The 18805-nt window shown below is 44.1% G+C and overlaps 1 pseudogene; it reads left to right on the forward strand.

Annotated features, from left to right (window-relative positions):
• Nucleotides 1-12139: 12139 nt before the first annotated feature.
• On the forward strand, nt 12140-17565 carry LOC147998024 (MLV-related proviral Env polyprotein-like; annotated as a pseudogene).
• The last annotated feature ends 1240 nt before the right edge of the window (nt 17566-18805 follow it).

Consider the following 18805-nt stretch of genomic DNA (forward strand, 5'->3'; position numbering starts at 1 on the left):
AAACATCCTTAAAAGAATCATTGTCAAACAATGGTTAATAACAAATATCACTTCTCTGATGTGCCACAACAATCATTGAACTAACCGTATATAAAAATATACAAATGTTTACTAGGGGTCTGTAACAGTTCAGTGTACTTTTTGGATGTCTAAACATGAAATATAAACTTCTACCACTAGGTGAAAGTTTAGGATAAAAGATGTGGGGGGGTAAACAATGCAGAAACAACAGGAAAGGCCTGCACAACTGTCTCTCCAACAGCACCTGGGGTGTTTTTTTTTTACTTTAGAGCCTCCTTCACACACTGGATCATCAATTCTTACCCTTCAGGAGCACAGAGGACTCCTAAGAAAGTGCTGAGAACACAACAGAGGCTGTGATGAGGCACTTATTTGTCCTTTATATTTATGGAGCCGAGCTTCCCTCAAGCTACAGAGATCCATGATTTTCCCTCCCGCCTCCCCCAACTGAGGCATCACCCATACAAAGGCTAATCTGTCTTTACGGTGGAAACTTTTGACTTTATTCTGAGAACACAATAAAGCACATCAAATCAGAATAAAAATAATTTGTAAACATAGTTATACAATTTAAACTTTTTGGTTTTGAGTGCCATTTGCTCTCTGAAATCCTCCTCTGGTAACTTCCTGAGTCCCCATGATGTTCTCCAGTTTCAAGATATGGCTAGATAACCAATAAGCTGGTTCTGAATTACCAGGAAAAATAATGGTACACATGATCTAACCTCAAAAACTTTTAAATTGTGGTCAGTTTCTCATACTGTCTCATGCATTCTCCACAATTTGTCCTATTAAACAAGTATTTACAGATTATTTTAAAGTTATTAATGAGTTGAGTATGGAATGATCCAAAAATAACTGATAATTTACTGAGTAACTGATATTTGCTACATAAGTGATTCTGAGTTCAAATGAAGTACAAGGAGTGGCAAAAACATCAAGCAGAATGGGAGTTTCCCAGAGAAGGAAATGCACGCCCACAGCATTTGTGATATTTCTAGAAAAAGAAATAAACAGTATTGTGAATACTAGGAGGATAAAGTGAGGTCATTAAAGTTTGAAGACGTTTTTGAAAAGGCTTTAGGTATGAAATTGTGTTATGTTTAAAAAATTGTTGCTTATATTTAGGGTTTATAAGATATAAGACAAAACACAAGATAGTTTGTAACCACTTGAAATAACATTGTAACGACATAGGTCTTGATTTCTGAATGCCTTCTTGGGCCTCAGGATCATTATTTTAGTCAAATAAATGCTCAGACATTTACTGACACCAGAATTGCCCAGTCAGATAGAACTGATAACTTGCAGGTCTAGAACAACTGGAGTCAGTATGTCTTATCTCATAAGATACATAACTGTTTGCTGACACAATCATTATTAAATGGTAAGGCACATAAACTCACAGCTAGGTATATGTTAAAATAATAGACACTCAGAATATATCACTTCTTCCTGGTTTTAAACTGTTTTTCTCTACCCTTCTTTGGTTGCATACTTCTATCTACATTACAGAAACACTGTGCATTGCTGCTCCACTGCACATCTTCTTTCAACTCCACATGCAGCAGTCAGTGGCAAAAACTGGGTCTGATGGAAAAATTTATGTTATGGAAATCAAGAGATACTACAAGCCAGTGTTCCCAATCTATATGCCCACCCCAGAGCTGGTTTATTAAATAGATATACACCAGCATATGACTTACTTAGCTTCCTTTAGGAAGTTAGTAGGAGGTAAACGAAAGTGATCCTAATTGGATCTATCAAAAAGGAAGAATATAGAGAAAGAGAAGGAAGAAGAAAAAAGGAGTAAGAAGAAGATGAAGAAAAGAAAGAAGAGAACAGAACAGAAAGGCTCTGTTTGGATAGGAAACAATCTACAGGTTTAAACTATACTCACTGTGGTTATTTGAATAGGTTTGGCCCAAAAGACTGAAACCTGGGTCCAAAGAGAATGGCACTATTAAGAGGTGTGGCCTTGTAGGAAGAGACGGGCTTTTAGGTCTAATATGTTCATGCTAGGCTCAGTGTAATATACAGTTTCCTTATGTCCCCAGTGGATCAAGATGTAGAACTCTAACCTCCTTCTCAGCATCAATATGCCTGTACACTGTCATGCTTCACACCATGAAAATGGATTAAACTTCTGAAACTGTAAGCCAGCCCCAATTAAATGTTTTTCTTCATTATAATTGCTGTGATGATATTGTCTCTTCACAGCAATAAAGTACTGAGAAAGTAATAAGAATTTTCTTCAGAATCATATTGGTCTAAATATTTGTATTAGAACAATGAATTTGAATTCTAAGTGTCTAACACATAATTTGTTATCTAGGTACATTAGGATTTGTTCAGAGGTCAGCTAAGTAGTAGGGATTATCAGCTTCACAGGTCATTAAAACCCACTCACAATTTATCTACCAAGGTTTGCAAAAATAAAGCAAATTCAGGAATGGAATGAAATCCAGTCTTCAATATTTAAAAAACAAAATGAATATAGAGATTAAAAGACAAGATATTTGATGATAAATTCACAACTTTTAAAATGAAATGTTTATGATAAACCGTGTAAACTAAAATTTTATTTCATTTTTAATAATAATAATAATAATAATAATAATAATAATAATAATAATAAGTTTACTAGCTTACTAGTAAGTGAGGACTTGTACAGAATAATAGGCATATATTCAGTAAGTCACACGCTGGTGTTTGTCAAGTGTGCATAAGTAGTATCAAGTCTTATTAATGAAAGTGCATGCTGTTTATTAGATACTGAAGAAATAAATATAAATTATTGTCAGAGGAAAGTAAATTAATACTGAAACAAACACAGTTTACTAATCTTCCTCCATTTCCTGATTTTTGCCTTTTCTTAATAATACAATTGTTAAGATGGTGAGAGCAGCTTCCTCTAAGTCCATTTATTCTATGAAACTTGTAGGAAACAAATGTAGATGTACTGACTTTTAAATAACTACACAGACTATTCCAGAGTAGGTAATATTTTATCTCAGATTTCAATGATGCACCCATGCTACATTTGGGTCTCATTTTTTTATCTTCCCTATTTCCCTAATAAAGAATGTTCCTCCTTTAAGTCCTCCTCCTCCTTTGGTATTCAGAGGACATACTGGAAGGATAGTACCAGCACTTTAGTCAAGCAATAACAACTTATTCTCTCTTGGCTTACCCTCCTAGTCCACTTTAGTAATGGTAAGAATGACAGAAAATCAAGTCATTGCTATTCTACGAGAGGAGTCTCTCTCTTACACATCTACAATTTGAAGCAGAATATACGGGACAAATTTATAGAACTGACATCTATTGAATTTAAAATAAAAATAAATTTCATAAGAGCTGTGGAGCCACAGCCATGATAGGAATGAAAGTGAAATAAGAAGGAAGAGGAGTGAAAAGCAGGAAACCAGAGCACCAAAGAGCAATCCATCTCTTTTTGAAGGGTGCTTAATGGGGCAGCATGTGAAGGGTGTCTATTCTATCAAAAGTCACCTACTCTGATAATTTACACTTTTCAACCCAAATTTAGATAAAAAGCAAAACGGAGCAGATATTGTTTTCAAAATCCAAACTGTGGAGTAAGCTGAATTATGCCGGAGGTTTGCACCTAAAATATTTGCATTTATTCCTATAATCCCTCAGATCAAACTGATTTTTGAGAGTACTAATGTTCTCTGCAATATGAATAGACAGAAAATCTGCAACATATAATAATGTAAAAGCTGTACGACCTCAGAAGAAATTATAGCCTGTACTCTGACTAGTTATATGCTGCATGATATTCTCACAGTGACAGGCATCAACAGTGAGCACAGCTCCAGCAGTCATGAGTTCATGACTTCCAGCAGCTGGTACTCCCCATTGCAAAAGCTATGATGTGTGGTCGGCAAAGTGCATGAAATCCACTTGGACTGACAATATTCTCAGTGCTCATGAGTGACAGGACACAACTTTCTCAGCTGTCAGAAGTATGGGTGCTCAGTCACTGGTCTTCAGTGAGTTTTAGTGCACATATTATTGCACATGGTACTCTTTAGGTTATGACAATTTTCATCTTAGAGTGTGAAAAGCAGCCATTCTCATTTTCATTCACAGTTAAAGATATTACAATCCTGGAGACAGGAGGTACAAAAATAACTGGTTTTGATCTGAGTTGGAATCCAGACTCTGTCACTTCGAACCTTATGGTTACAGGAGACTTGTATTCTTACATTCTTGGAAATAGAATGGCTAACTAGTCCTAAGAATAAAAGAGGTATAGGGAAATAGCAATGCTATTTAGACACTTTTGTACCTCAGAGCATGCTTCCCTGATCCTTTAAAGTAAAAAGGAAGTCCTAGGTGTATGGAGTACCAATAAAAATATTTCTACAATAATGCAGGGAAATTATTTTAAACCATACATAGAGGCTAAGGGAGCAGCTCTGTGGTAGAGAAAAGCTCACCCTGTGTGAGACCTGGACTTGACCTTCACATCAATAAAAACTCAGCTGGTGAGTATGTGAGCAATGGGAACATTCCTCCATTGCTGGTGGGAGTGCCATTTGGGGGTTCCTCAGAAAACTGGGAATAGTTCTAAGTCAAGACATAACTATACCACTCCGAGCATATACCCAAAATATGCTCTACCATCCCACACACACTTACTCAATTTTATTCATGATAGTCAGAACCTGAAAACAACCTTGTCTGAGGAATGGATACAGAAGACATGGTACATCTACAGAATGAAATACTATTCAACTATTAAAAAGAAAAAGACATCATGAATTCTGCCGGCAAATGGGTGGAGAACATCGTCCTGAGTGATGTAACCCAATCCCTAAAGGACATGCCTGGTATGTATTCACTAATAAATGATATTAGCCATAAAACACAGGATACTCATGCTACATTCCACAGACCCAAAGAAGCTAATCAAGAAGGAAGGCACAATTGAGAATGCTTGAAACTCACTTAGAGGGGGAATAAAAATTTCATTAGAGTCAGATGGAGGGAGGGGACGGGTTGGAAGAGGGGATGAGAAAGGTAATGGGGGGAATTCAGGAACTGGTGTGGGGAGGAAAAGAAGGGATGGCCAAATGGCCATGAGAATGAGTGGAAATCTGCAACTGACAGGGTTAGGGGTGGGCAACTCCAAGATGAGACAGAAATGGGATAAGGGAAGTGACCAAGATCAATGGGAGCATCCTTAGCTGTGACTCACAGCACTGGGGATATGGTACCCAAAGAGGCCACCACCTGTAGCTAAGGCAGGAACCTCAGTGTAACAACAAAGACACAATCCCATCCAAGAGACTTGACCCAAAAACTTTCCTGTCTTCAAGAAATGCAGGGACAGGGGATGGATCAAAACTTAGAAAATGGCCAACCAATAACTGGTCGAATTAGAGGTGCATCCCATGGGCAAACACTGAACCCTAACACCATTAATCATGCTCTGTTGTGCTTGCAGACAGGAATCTAGCATGGATGTCCACAGAGAGGCTCCATTGAGCAGCTGACTCAGACAGATGTAGGTACCCACAGACAAACAGCAGGCAGAACTTGAGGACTCTTATGTAAGAATTAGAAGGAAGGATTTGGGGACCAGGAGGGGACTTGGTTACCATAAAAAGACTAACAGAATCAACAAATGCAGATCTTTGATGCTCTCAGAGACTGAACAACCAATGAAAGAACATACACAGGTAAGACCTAGGCCTCCCTGCACAAATGCAGCCTGGACTTCATTTGGGTTCTGAACATCTTGGGGTGGGTGTTCCCAAAAGCTGTTGCCTGCATGTGGGATATGTTCTAAATGGGCTGTCATGTCTGGTTTCAGGGGCAGTGAATATGCCTAGTCTTTTAGAGACATGATGTGTAATGGTCGGGGGATATACAGGAAGAACCCTACCTAGTCAGTGGAGAAGGAATTGGGAATGTGAAGTAGGAATTTGGGAGGGGGAAACCAGGAGGGGGCAGTGGGCAGGATGTAAAGTGAATTAAGTTAAAATAAATAATAATAAATGGGAAAAAACATATATATATATATATGTATATATATATAATTCTAAATATAATATAATTCTAAAACTAGGAAAAGAATGCAAAGAAATTAAAAGAGGCAAAACAACCTGGAAACGAGTGGTAAGGCAGGGAGAATCTGTTTACCAAATTGAGATTTAATGTGCAGTTCCAGTATTGGCAAACACAAAACACAAAGGAAGAATCTAGGAATGGATCTCACAGCCCCCAAAATGCCTAATTGATCTTGAAAGCTGACATTCAATAGAGCAGAGAGAGCTCTTTGCAATAACACTAGTGTTACACAAACCTGACAGTCAGATATCTAATAGAAACTTTGACTATTTCAAAACTTACATAGAAAGACAATCAAAATAGATCATGGAGCTACCTGTAAAACAAGAAAATAGTTAAAAACGTTAAGACCGAGATGAAAAAAAAAAAAAAAAAAAGAAAAGAAAAGACAAGAAAACTTCATTCATACAAGGAAATATTAATAAACTAAACTTTGCCTGTTAAAGAACACGTTAGGATGAAACGATGTAGCAGAAGCTTCCTTGTATATCGCTGGCCAACCTGGAACTCTCTGTAGACCAGACTGAGCTGAAAATCAGGGATACACCTGCCTCTGCTTCCCTAGTGCTGGGATTAAAGGCATGGTCAGGATAATCAAGTCTATACAGAGAAATACTCGGGGTTAGGGATTTAGCTCAGTGGTAGAGCGCTTGCCTAGGAAGCGCAAGGCCCTGGGTTCAGTCCCCAGCCCCGAAAAAAAGAACCAAAAAAGAAAAAAAAAATCAGGGCTCTGGAAGTCCAGCATGACAATCGAAGCTGACTATGACACATCCCAATAGCAAAGACACTAACAGATGCCTGTGTGCTACATGTCCATTTCAGGGTGTGGAAAGCAGAATAAACTTAACTAAACTTGGAGTGGTGGTGCAGGAGACAGAGGCCGGAAGATCCTGAGATCAAAACCAACCTGGGAAACTTTGTAAGGCAACCTGTCTCAATAGTCCAAGGGCCGAGGATATAGCTTAACACTAGAGGGCTACTTGGCATGCACAAAGCCTTGGGGTCAATCTTTGTCACTACCAAATAAGTCCTAAGAAACCTTACTGTACAACACTGTTCCACCACTTGAGAGCCTGAGTCAGGAGGATTTTGAGTTTGAGGACAGGCAAAGCTACACACCAAGACCCTGTCTCAAATACCTCCCCACCCACGTCTTCCTCCTCAAACAAACATTACTTAAAAGATTGTAATTTTTTTCTAATCTCCCACCTAATTTTGTGTTGCCTTCAGTAAGGTTTCATTACCTCCCTCTTTCAATTTAACCAACTCCTCTGCAAGAAAGAATTTTAAAGAAGCATTTGAGTGAAAAGCCCTTGTGTCGAGAGCTGGAACATGGTCTTGGGAATATAGACAGGGTGGGCCTGGCTTACTTTACTCCCTTATGAACTGTACTACCCTGAAAGAGGCGCTCATCTAAATTATATGTTTATAAGTGTGAAATACCCTTCCTTTGCTATTTGTAAGATTTACCATCTCTGTAAGACTCCTGTGTCTGAGTTTGGTTGGTTGACCTCCGTGGTGTGACAGAAGAATGTAGAAAGCACAAGTGAAGTACTAGAGAATGTCTCTCTCTTCCTCTTAATATTTTTATGAATCTGAACGTTGAGCTTGCATGTATGTCTGCAACATGTGTGATCCTGATGTCCTTAGAGGTCAGAAGAGGGTATGGAACCTTCTGTAACTGGAGTTTTAGTTAGTTGTGAACAACCGTATGGATGCTGGGAATTAAACCTGGGTCCTCTGGAAGAACAGCCCGCCATCTCAAACCCTGACCAAGTCCCAGAATGGAGCTTTGTCTTGTTTTTAGCACACTTCTGGAGAACCTCAGTAGATCAGAGGTCGCTTCAGTTCTCATCTGTCACTCTGCAGAGCAATTTGCAAGCACAGGTGCCACTCTGCTAGATGATTAATTTGGAATTTAGTTATTTAATTAGGAATTTCTTGAACTCACAGAGATCAGCGAGCCTCTGCCTCTTAAGTGTAGGGATTAAAGGTATGAGCCACCACTATCCAGTTGAAATGCTGTTTTTATTATAAGAAGAATTAAGAAAATCAATGTGACAAGAGAAAAGAATCAAAACAAAATTTAGGTGTCAACTCAGGTGTCAAGACTTTTTATAAGTCTTCTGTGAAAAAGAAGGTAAAGGTTTCAATTTTTTCAAAGCCATAATTCATATTATATAGAGAAATTATTTATCTATACATGATTTATATATAAAAACAATTATACCTGTTTAAAAATCAGCATAATAACAGCAGAAAATGTCAATTACTAAATAGGAAAAAAACCAGTATATTTATATTTTGGTTTCCTGGTATCAAAAGGTGTTCAGCCAATTTTTTTGAGACAGATTGTAAATCAGTTTCTCCCCATGTGAGGGCATTGCAACAGAATGAAATAACTTCCAAAAGAGTTAATGTTTTGAGCTACTTCCAATAGTAAGGCAGAAATGAGAACATTTATCCAAATGAGTTTTTTTTTTTTTTTGGTAATAGCACATAATTTTTCAATATTAATAGAACAAAAATTTCCTGAGAGAATTAAAAACCACAATTATCATTTTTATTATAGTATGAGCAGATTACAATGTGGACCAGAAGCCTATTATTCAGGGTAGCAAAAGAGAAGCAAGAGGCTGAACACCAGAGAAGCAGCGCCCACCTCTTCCGGCAAGGAAGAAGCAACACCATTGAATCCTTGTCAACAGCCTTTACTGCAGGACACCTTCATTGCTGATATGGGGACCACGAGTGGCAAATTCGCTCTCCTTATATACACAGCAGTATGCTAATAATCCTTCAGTGATTGGCGGGGCAAGGGTCATCCCACTATCATCCCACTATCACCCCACTACTCATCCTCCAGGGATTGGCGGAGAACAAATCACCCCACCAGAATGGTACCGCCCCCTCATTAGCATATTACCGGCCAACTGACACCAGGTGCAAAACCTGCACATGCGCAGTACTATTGTTCACCACTCGAGGGCGCCGGATCATACACCTGCCCTGAGGAGGGGACAAGCCTGTCCATGCAGGATAAATTGTTTACATTCAGACAGGGCTGACTGTCCCCGCCATCTTTGTTTTGCTGTGCTGCTCCCTACAAAGACTACATGTGCTCCCTCATAATAATGGAGCAGCTACTTCTGCAGAGGTCCAGATGTGAGCCAAGGAAACCTCTCTGAGAGGATCAGCCTTCAGAGTGCACTAAGAGACCCAGACAAGAACTGGGCACCAATTACATGGATGTGAGTGAGCTCTACAGAGGGTCTCCCTCAAAAAGCAATATCGAAACCTACCTCAACCTAAGAATTCTCAGAAAACATGACATGTAAGTCCCCCACCCTCTCGCGCACCAATCCCAATTATTTTTCTGAACATTAAGTTTCTATTTTCACTAGGATTTTATGTGTATTACAAATGAAAGACCCACCCCATGAGTCTTAACTAAGAACTGCAACAGGCTTGAACGAGCCCAGGCACGCCCAGATACTTAGGGCCGAGTCACCGTTAAAACTAACAGACCATAAAAGGAAAGCAATACAGAACAGACTAGGAGTACCGCATCTGGCAGGAAGGGATAAGCCCCCAGCCCCTGACATTTAGGACGTCCCAGCCGCACGTACTCTTTTACCATGTTACAACCTCATTCGAATATGATTCAAACCTGCCAATGTGTGTAGCTATACCTTATTACCTCATCATGTGAAATAACCAATCATATGTGAAGATGTCTATATGCCTCTTTTAAATCCACCAATCCCCGTAGCTATGCATCTGCTTCTGTACGGCGCTTCTGCTTCCCCAAACCCTATAAAAATCCCCTTGCTGGAGCTGCTGGGCGCGCAAGTCCTCTGAGGAGACTGTGTGCCCGCAGGTACCTGTGTTTTCCAATAAACCCTCTTGCTGATTGCATCCGAGTGGACTCGTCTTGGTCATTGGGCACTTGTGGTCTCCTCCTGAGGGAAAGGTCCTCTCACCCGGGACCTGGAGATCCTCCGCCCAGAGATCACCGACCACCCACCGGGAGGTAAGCCAGCCACCATCTGTCATGTCTTGCCCTGTCTTGTCTTGTCTTGTCCTGTGCGCGTGTTCAGTTCGTCTCAGTTTTGGACTCAGATCTGGGTTTTGCTCGGAGGAGAAGGCTGAAGGCCTTCGGTGTCTCAGGGTTCAGGACCCTCAGCACCTCCATTTGGGCGGGTCAGAAAAGGAGCTGACGAGCTCGGACTTCTCCCCCTGCAGCCCTGGAAGACATTCCAAGGGTGTTTGGAGCCTGGTTCTTTGGGGCTCAGCCCGTATCGGAGGGATATGTCATTTTGGTTGGAGGAGAGGGTCCAGGACCCTCGGCACCTCCATCTGACTTTTTGTTTTGGGTTTCAGTTCGAATCCGCGGTGCCCGTCGGTCTGTTGTTTGTCTGATCGTTGGATTTGTCTGCCTAATTTGTGCCCTGATTTTCTTTGAAGCTACCAAGGGACAATCGCTAATAACCCCCTTGATTCTCACTCTAGACCATTGGAAGGAAGTCCGAGACCGAGGACATGATCAGTCAGTCGAGATCAAGAAAGGAAAATGGCAGACCCTCTGCAAGTCCGAGTGGCCCACTTATGATGTGGGATGGCCAGTAAACAGCACTTTTAACAAGACCACTATTGTGCAGGTTAAGGACCTGATTTCCGCCAGAAGCCTTATTGACACCCTGACCAGGTGACCTACATTGTCACCTGGGAGAGCTTGGCATTTAGCCCTCCTCCTTGGGCAGAACCCTTTGTGGACCCGAATAGGCTTCCTCTTTCACCTAAACCTGTTTCCCTGAGCCCACCTGACCCTTTGGTTGCTTCTTCCTCTCTCTATCCTGCTCTAACTAAGGAAGAGTCTCCCAAAGTCCCTCCCCCAAAACCTGTCCTCCCAGCGGACCCAAATTGCCCCCTTATAGATCTCCTGTTGGAAGAACCTCCTCCGTACCCTGTACCTACAGCCCTGCCCAGAGAAGAGGAAGTGGAGCCTCCTGCTTGACCGAGACATGAGGCGGCCCCTTCTCCTGTGGCCGCAAGACTGCGGAGACGACTCGAGGTGGCGCCAGACTCCACCTCCCAGGCCTTTCCACTTAGAGAAGGGGCTGGCGGCCAGATGCAATACTGGCCGTTCTCGGCGGCCAACATATATAACTGGAAACAACACAAACCCCCCCTTTTCTAAGGATCCGGTGGCTCTCACCGACCTGAAAGAATCTGTCTTGCTTACCCATCAGCCCACTTGGTATGATATACTGCAACTTTTACAGGCCCTCCTGACCTCTGAGGAGAAGCAGAGAGTGCTCTTGGAGGCCAGGAAACATGTTTTGGGGGACAATGGACGCCCCACCTTCTGCCAGAAGAGATCGATGACGCATTCCCACTTATGAGACCTGATTGGGATTTCACCATGGCTGAAGTTAGGAGACACCTACACCTTTATCACCAGTTACTCCTAGCGGGTCTCTGAGGGGCGGCACGACACCCCACCAATTTGGCTCAGGTGAAACAAGTGGTACAAGAGGCTGCGGAGACTCCTTCAGCCTTCCTAGAGAGACATAAGGAAGTTTATCGCATGTATAACCCTTATGATCCAGATGATCCAGGACAAATGACAAAGTCTCCATATCCTTCATCTGGCAGGCAGCACCAGATATCAGGGCCAAGCTACAGAGACGAGAAAATTTACAAGGGTATACATTGCAGGATTTACTTAAGGAGGCAGAAGGAATTTATAACAAGAGAGAGACACAAAAAGAAAAGGAAGGTAGAGAAAAGGATGAGCGAGACCGAAAAAGAAGCAGATAGTTGAGTCGAATCTTGGCCGCCATAGTTCAGGGTCAAGAGAAAAGGGGAGAGAGGGTGGGAGTTCGAAAGGGGCCAAAGCTAGATAAGGATCAATGTGCTTATTGCAAAGAAAGAGGACACTGGGCCAGTGATTGCCCTAAGAAACCCAGCGGGCTCCGAAGACCCCACCCACAGACTTCCCTCTTGGCCCTAGATGAAGATTAGGGAGGTCAGGGACAGGAACCCACCCCCTGAGCACAGGATAACTATTGAAGTTGGGGGGCAGCCAGTCACCTTTCTGCTGGACACAGGAGCCCAGCACTCAGTCCTTACCCAGGCCCTTGGACAACTCAGGGACCGGACGGCCTGGGTACAAGGAGCCATTGGCAGCAAGAGCTACCATTGGACTACAGATCGACGGGTTCAACTGGCTACTGGTAAGGTGACCCATTCCTTCTTACATGTTCCGGATTGCCCATACCCTCTGCTGGGCAGTGACTTGCTTACCAAATAAAAGCTCAGATCCATTTTTTAGAAGGAGGTACCCGAGTAACCGGGCCCCGCGGTACTCCTCTTCAGATTTTAACCCTTCAGTGAGAAGATGAATATAGATTATATGAACCATAACAGGACAAGCCAAAATCTCTAGAAATAGACTCTTGGGTCATGAAATTCCCACTGGCTTGGGCGGAGACTGGCGGGACGGGGTTGGCGCTCCAACAGCCTCCCCTAATTATCCAGTTAAAGGCCACCGCGTCTCCTGTCTCCATTAAACAGTACCCCATGTCATGGGAAGCCTATCAGGGCATAAAGCCCCATATCAGGAGTCTCTTGGACCAAGGAATCGTAGTCCCTTCCTGGTCACCCTGGAATACGCCTCTGCTACCTGTTAAGAAGCCCGGCACTGGAGACTATAGGCCGGTACAAGATTTGAGAGAGGTCAACAAAAGAGTAGAAGATATTCATCCAACTGTCCCAAACCCTTATAACCTACTCAGGACCCTGGCTCCCACACATACTTGGTATACGGTCTTAGATCTGAAGGATGCTTTCTTCTGCCTCCAGCTGAGCCCAGAAAGCCAGCCATTATTTGCTTTTGAGTGGAAAGACTCTGAAATGGGGCTTTCGGGACAGTTGACTTGGACAAGGTTACCACAGGGTTTCAAAAACAGCCCAACGCTCTTTGATGAGGCCTTCCACCAGGACTTGTCTGACTTTCGAGTCCAGCACTGCACTCTTATACTACTTCAGTTTGTTGATGACCTTCTTCTAGGGGCCACTTCTGAGACAGCATGCCACCAGGGAACAGAATCCCTCTTGCAGACTTTGGTGTTATTGGGCTATCGAGCTTCTGCCAGAAAGGCTCAACTTTGCCAGACCCAGGTTACTTATTTAGGCTATCAACTAAGGGACGGACAGCAATGGCTGACTCTGGCTAGGAAACAGACCGTGGCCAACATCCCAGCCCAAAGAAATGGCAGACAGCTACAGTAATTCCTAGGAACGGCGGGATTCTTCCGCCTATGGATTCCTGGGTTTGCCAAAATGGCAGCCCCCTTGTACCCTCTCACTAAACAAGGGGTGCTCTTCCAGTGGGGGGACAGAACAACAGGAGGCATTTGATAATATTAAACGGGCCTTGCTGTCCTCCCCTGCCTTGGGTCTCCCAGGCATCACCAAGCCCTTTGAACTATTTGTGGATGAGAAGCAAGGGTATGCTAAGGGGGTCCTAACACAAAGACTGGGACCCTGGAAGCACCCGGTAGCCTACCTGTCTAAGAAATTAAACCCTGTGGCCTCCGGTTGGCCACCATTCCTTAGAATGGTGGCAGCCATTGCCGTCCTAAGGACGCTGGGAAGTTGCACTTGGGGCAGCCACTCACCATCCTGGCACCCCATGCAGTTGAGGCTTTGATAAAACAGTCCCCTGACCACTGGCTCTCTAATTCCCGCATGACCCACTACCAAGCCTTGCTACTGGATGCGGTACGGGTCCAGTTTGGGCCCATGTTCACTCTAAACCCAGCCACTCTGCTTCCTTTGCCAGAGGAGGCAGAACAGCATGACTGAAGATCCTCGCAGAAGTACATGGAATCAGACCAGACCTATCGGACCGACCTCTCCGGGATGCTGACCATACGTGGTACACCGATGGTAGGAGCTACTTGGTGAACGGGGAATGGAAAGCTGGAGCCGCGGTCACTACGGAGGACAAAGTGATCTGGGCAAGTACCTTGCCTGTTGGTACCTCCGCACAGCGGTCAGAACTCAATGCCTTAACTCAGGAACTCAAAATGGCAGAACGTAGGAGGCTGAATGTATATACAGACAGCCGCTATACCTTTGCTACAGCCCACATTCATGGAGAGATCTACCAGAGAAGAGGGCTGGTCACATCTGAGGGTAAGGGCATTAAGAACAAGACTAAAATTCTGGCCCTCATGGCAGCTCTGTTCCTACCGAAAAGACTGAGCATTATACATTGCCCAGGGCATCAGAAGGGACACAGCCCCGAGGCACGGGGAAATTGGCTAGCTGATGTCTCAGCACGTGAGGCCACATGGGCACCCAAGTTCTGTCCTTAAAAGACCAAGATCAACCCACGTCTCCACAGCCAGAACAGACCGGTTGGCTCTACACCACAGAGGACACAAAGCTCCTACAGAAAATGGGGTCCGTTTGGTACCCACAACTAAAACGGTGGGTCTACACAGGGAAAACAGTTATGCCTACGAAGATGACCTTTGAATTAATCTCCTACCTACATAAATTAACACACCTGGGACTCAAGAAGATGAAGACCCTCTTAAGACGAGAAGAGATTGACACCTACCTCCTGGGGTGAGTTTTGCCTTGCGGGAGGTGACTGAAAGCTGCAGAGCCTGTGCTCAGGTAAACCCGGGAAAAGCTAAAATTGGACAAGGAGTCCGTCCCCGAGGATATCGGCCTGGTACCCCCTGGGAAATTGACTTCATTGAAATCAAGCCTGGTATGTATGGACACAAATACCTCTTAGTGTTCATAGATACCTTCTCCGGATGGGTAGAGGCTTTCCCCACGAAACATGAAACGGTCAAGGTGGTGACCAAGAAGCTTCTCGAAGAAATCTTCCCCAGGTATGGAATGCCTCAAGTATTGGGGTCAGATAACGGGCCCGCTTTCGTCTCCCAGGTAAGTCAGTTGGTGGCCAAGTTATTGGGGATTGATTAGAAGTTACATTGTGCTTATATAGCCCAAAGTTCAGGACAGGTAGAGCGCATGAATAGAACAATTAAGGAGACTTTATCTAAATTAACGCTTGCAACTGGCTCAAAGGATTGGGTGTCCCTACTACCCCTAGTCCTATTCCGGGCCCGGAATACACCGGGCTCCCATGGCCTGACTCCCTTTTAAATAGTATACGAGACCGCACCCCCATTTATCAATTACTTTGATTCAAATATCGCTGAATTCGCTAATATCCCTTCCTTGGCAGCACATCTTCAGGCCCTACAAATCTTGCAGAGACACATCTGGAAACCTCTAGCCACGACCTACCAAGACAGGCTTGAACGACCGACGGTGCCACACCTGTTCCAGATCGGAGACTCCGTGTGGGTGCGCAGACATCAGACCAAGAATCTCGAGCCTCGGTGGACAGGACCCTATACAGCTCTCCTGACTACCCCGACAGCCTTGAAGGTAGAAGGAATTGCGGCTTGGATCCACGTGTCTCACGCCAAGGAAGCCCGACCTGAGGAAACAGCCAATCACAACATCGCGCCACAGACATGGAAGTCTCAACGCACTCAAAAACCCCCTAAAGCTAAGATTTTCACGTTGTTGCTCTTAACTGTCTTATGGACTAGGGGTGGGGCGAGTCTGGGGGCTAGCCCCCACCAGATATATAATACGTCCTGGATAATAACTAATTTAGAGATGGGTTGGTCTCAAGTCCTAGCTAATGGTAATCATGTTGAAGGAACCTGGTAGCCCCCTTTGACTTTCGACCTTTGTCAACTGGCTAAGGACTCCTGGGAGCATAATGAGCGGACTCCCCACAACTCATACCCACCCTGCAGACACTCTGATTGGTATACTTGTCCCGGAGGTAAGAGGACACGGGAGTGCGGAGGTCCTGAGACCTTCTACTGCGCTAAGTGGCGGTGTGAGACTTACACACGAGGATGGTGGGGAACCAAGAAGGGGGACTTAGTGGCCTTCTCCCCTGAGACTCCAGGCGAATCTCGAATTACAATAGAATTCACGGATCAAGGCAAAAACACAGACTGGAAGGTGGGGCGTAGGTGGGGGAAATGGTTGTATACCCCTGGCCAAACTAACCCAGGACTCCTGTTCACACAAGAGATTGGTCCAAATCCAGTCCTCATGGATCAAAAGCCCATTTCCTGACCAGCCCGGCATTGCCCCCGGGCGAACCCCCACTGTGGCTAAACACCACTCAGAACTCTGGGGATATCTTGAAAACTCCCTCCCCAACTAGGGACCCTTCCACACCGGCCCCTCGGATGTTAGGAACGGGAGACCAGCTAATCAACTTAGTAACCAGGGAATACTTGGCACTCAATTATTCAGAACCGGACAAGACCCAAGAATGCTGGCTGTGCCTGGTCTCTAGCCCGTCCTATTATGAGGGTGTGACAGTCATGGGGAATTAAACTAATCAGACCATGGCCCCGGCCATGTGCACAACCCTCCCTAGCCATAGGCTGACGTTGCCGGAAGTCTCAGGACAGGGACACTGTATAGGGACCATACCCCCAACTCACCAGGTCCTCTGTGCTATCACCAAGAGGATCCCCACTGGAAGCTACTACCTAGCAGCTGCTACAGGCTCCTATTGGGCCTGTAACACCAGATTGACTCCTTGTATCTCCGCCGCAATCCTCCGCAGATCCTCTGACTACTGTGTACTGGTAGAAATTTGGCCTAAGGTCACCTACCATGGGCCCGAGTACATATACTCACATTTTGAGGGGCTGACTCGATTCAGGCGAGAACCCATCACCATGACCCTAGCTCTACTCTTAGGAGGAATCACCTTAGGAGAAATGGCTGCAGGTATAGGGACAGGGACCACCGCCCTCATCGAGACGAGTCACTTTTGTCAGCTACAAGCGGCCATGAATGCAGATCTAAAAGCTATCAAGGAATCCATGAGTGCATTGGAAAAGTCCTTAACATCTTTGTCTGAAGCAGTCTTACAAAATAGGAGAGGGGTAGACATGCTGTTCCTTTGTGAAGGAGGGCTATGTGCAACTCTAAAAGAAGAATGTTGTTTCTATGCAGACCATACAGGATTAGTGAGAGATAACATGGTTAAGCTCCGAGACTGCTTGTACCAGAGACAGAAGCTGTTTGATTTCCAACAAGGCTGGTTCGAGGGGTGGTTTAACCGATCCCCTTGGTTTGCTACCCTGGTGTCCACCTTGATTGGACCCTTAATCCTCCTCCTCCTAATCCTCCTCTTTGGACCCTGCATTCTAAACAGATTGATGCAGTTCATAAAGAACAGACTCTCAATCATTCAGATGCTTGTTCTCACCCAACAATACCAGAGGGTAAGACGACAGGAAGAGATTCCTTAGAATTCGATTTGAGTAAAGGATTTTACTCAAGTCTAAAAGAAAATGGGGGAAAATGAAACACCCACCTCATGAGTCTTAACTCAGAGCTGCAACAGGCTTAAACGAGCCAGGCACGCCCAGATACCTAGGGCCGAGTTACCGTTAAAACTAACTGACCATAAAAGGAAAGCAATACAGAACAGACTAGGAGTACCGGATGTGGCAGGAAGGGATAAGCCCCCAGCCCCCGACATTCACGACGTCCCAGCCCGCACGTACTCTTTTACCATGTTACAACCTCATTCGAATATGATTCAAACCTGCCAATTTATGTAGCTATACCTTATTACCTCATCATGTGAAATAACCAATCATATGTGAAGATGTCTATATGCCTCGTTTAAATCCACCAATCCCCGTAACTATGCATCTGCTTCTGTACGGCGCTTCTGCTTCCCCAAACCCTATAAAAGCCCCATGCTGGAGCTCCTGGGCAAGCAAGTCCTCTGAGGAGATTGTGTGCCGGCAGGTACCTGTGTTTTCCAATAAACCCTCTTGCTGATTGCATCCGAGTGGACTCGGCTTGGTCATTGGGCACTTGTAGTCTCCTCCTGAGGGAAAGGTTCTCTCTGGAGGTCTTTCACAAAACGTCAGAAGTTGGGGTTGGGGATTTAGCTCAGTGGTAGAGTGCTTGCTTAACAAGCACAAGGCCTGGTTTCAGTGCTCAGCTCCGAAAAAAAAAAAAAAAAAAGTCAGGGGGCTGGGGATTTAGCTCAGTGGTTAGAGCGCTTGTCTAGGAAGTGCAAGGCTCTGGGTTCGGTCCCCAGCTCCGAAAAAAAGAACCAAAAAAAAAAAAAAAGTCAGAAGCTTCAAATGCCATACAATCTAATGAAATACTCTCTCCTTACTATTTCCTAGAAGCATTAACGACACATCTTTCTACTTCTATACTTCCCAAATACCTTTATTTGCAAAGAAGAGAAACCTTAAGGAAACAGAACCCATTTAAAATAATCTACACATTTTCCAATACAAATTTCCAAGAAAACACTTGTAGGAGTTGTTTCAAATGTTATCATGAATGAAATATGAATCATTGAACACAGAGATTGGCTTCCAGCTGAATCCTTTTGTCTCCAAAAATCAATGATAGCAAATAACTTATTTCAAATATGTTTGTTTTTTAATATAACAAGATTCCAAATAAATATTATGATTAATCTTCCTAAATAGGCTGCCTAAATGCTCACCTACAATGATTGTAGGTGCAGAGTTAATGCATACACCTCCATCTTAACAAATCATGCAGCATA

This window comes from Rattus norvegicus, chromosome Y (genome assembly GCF_021556685.1).
Source record: "Rattus norvegicus strain SHRSP/BbbUtx chromosome Y, alternate assembly SHRSP_T2T, whole genome shotgun sequence".
Lineage (NCBI taxonomy): Eukaryota > Metazoa > Chordata > Mammalia > Rodentia > Muridae > Rattus > Rattus norvegicus.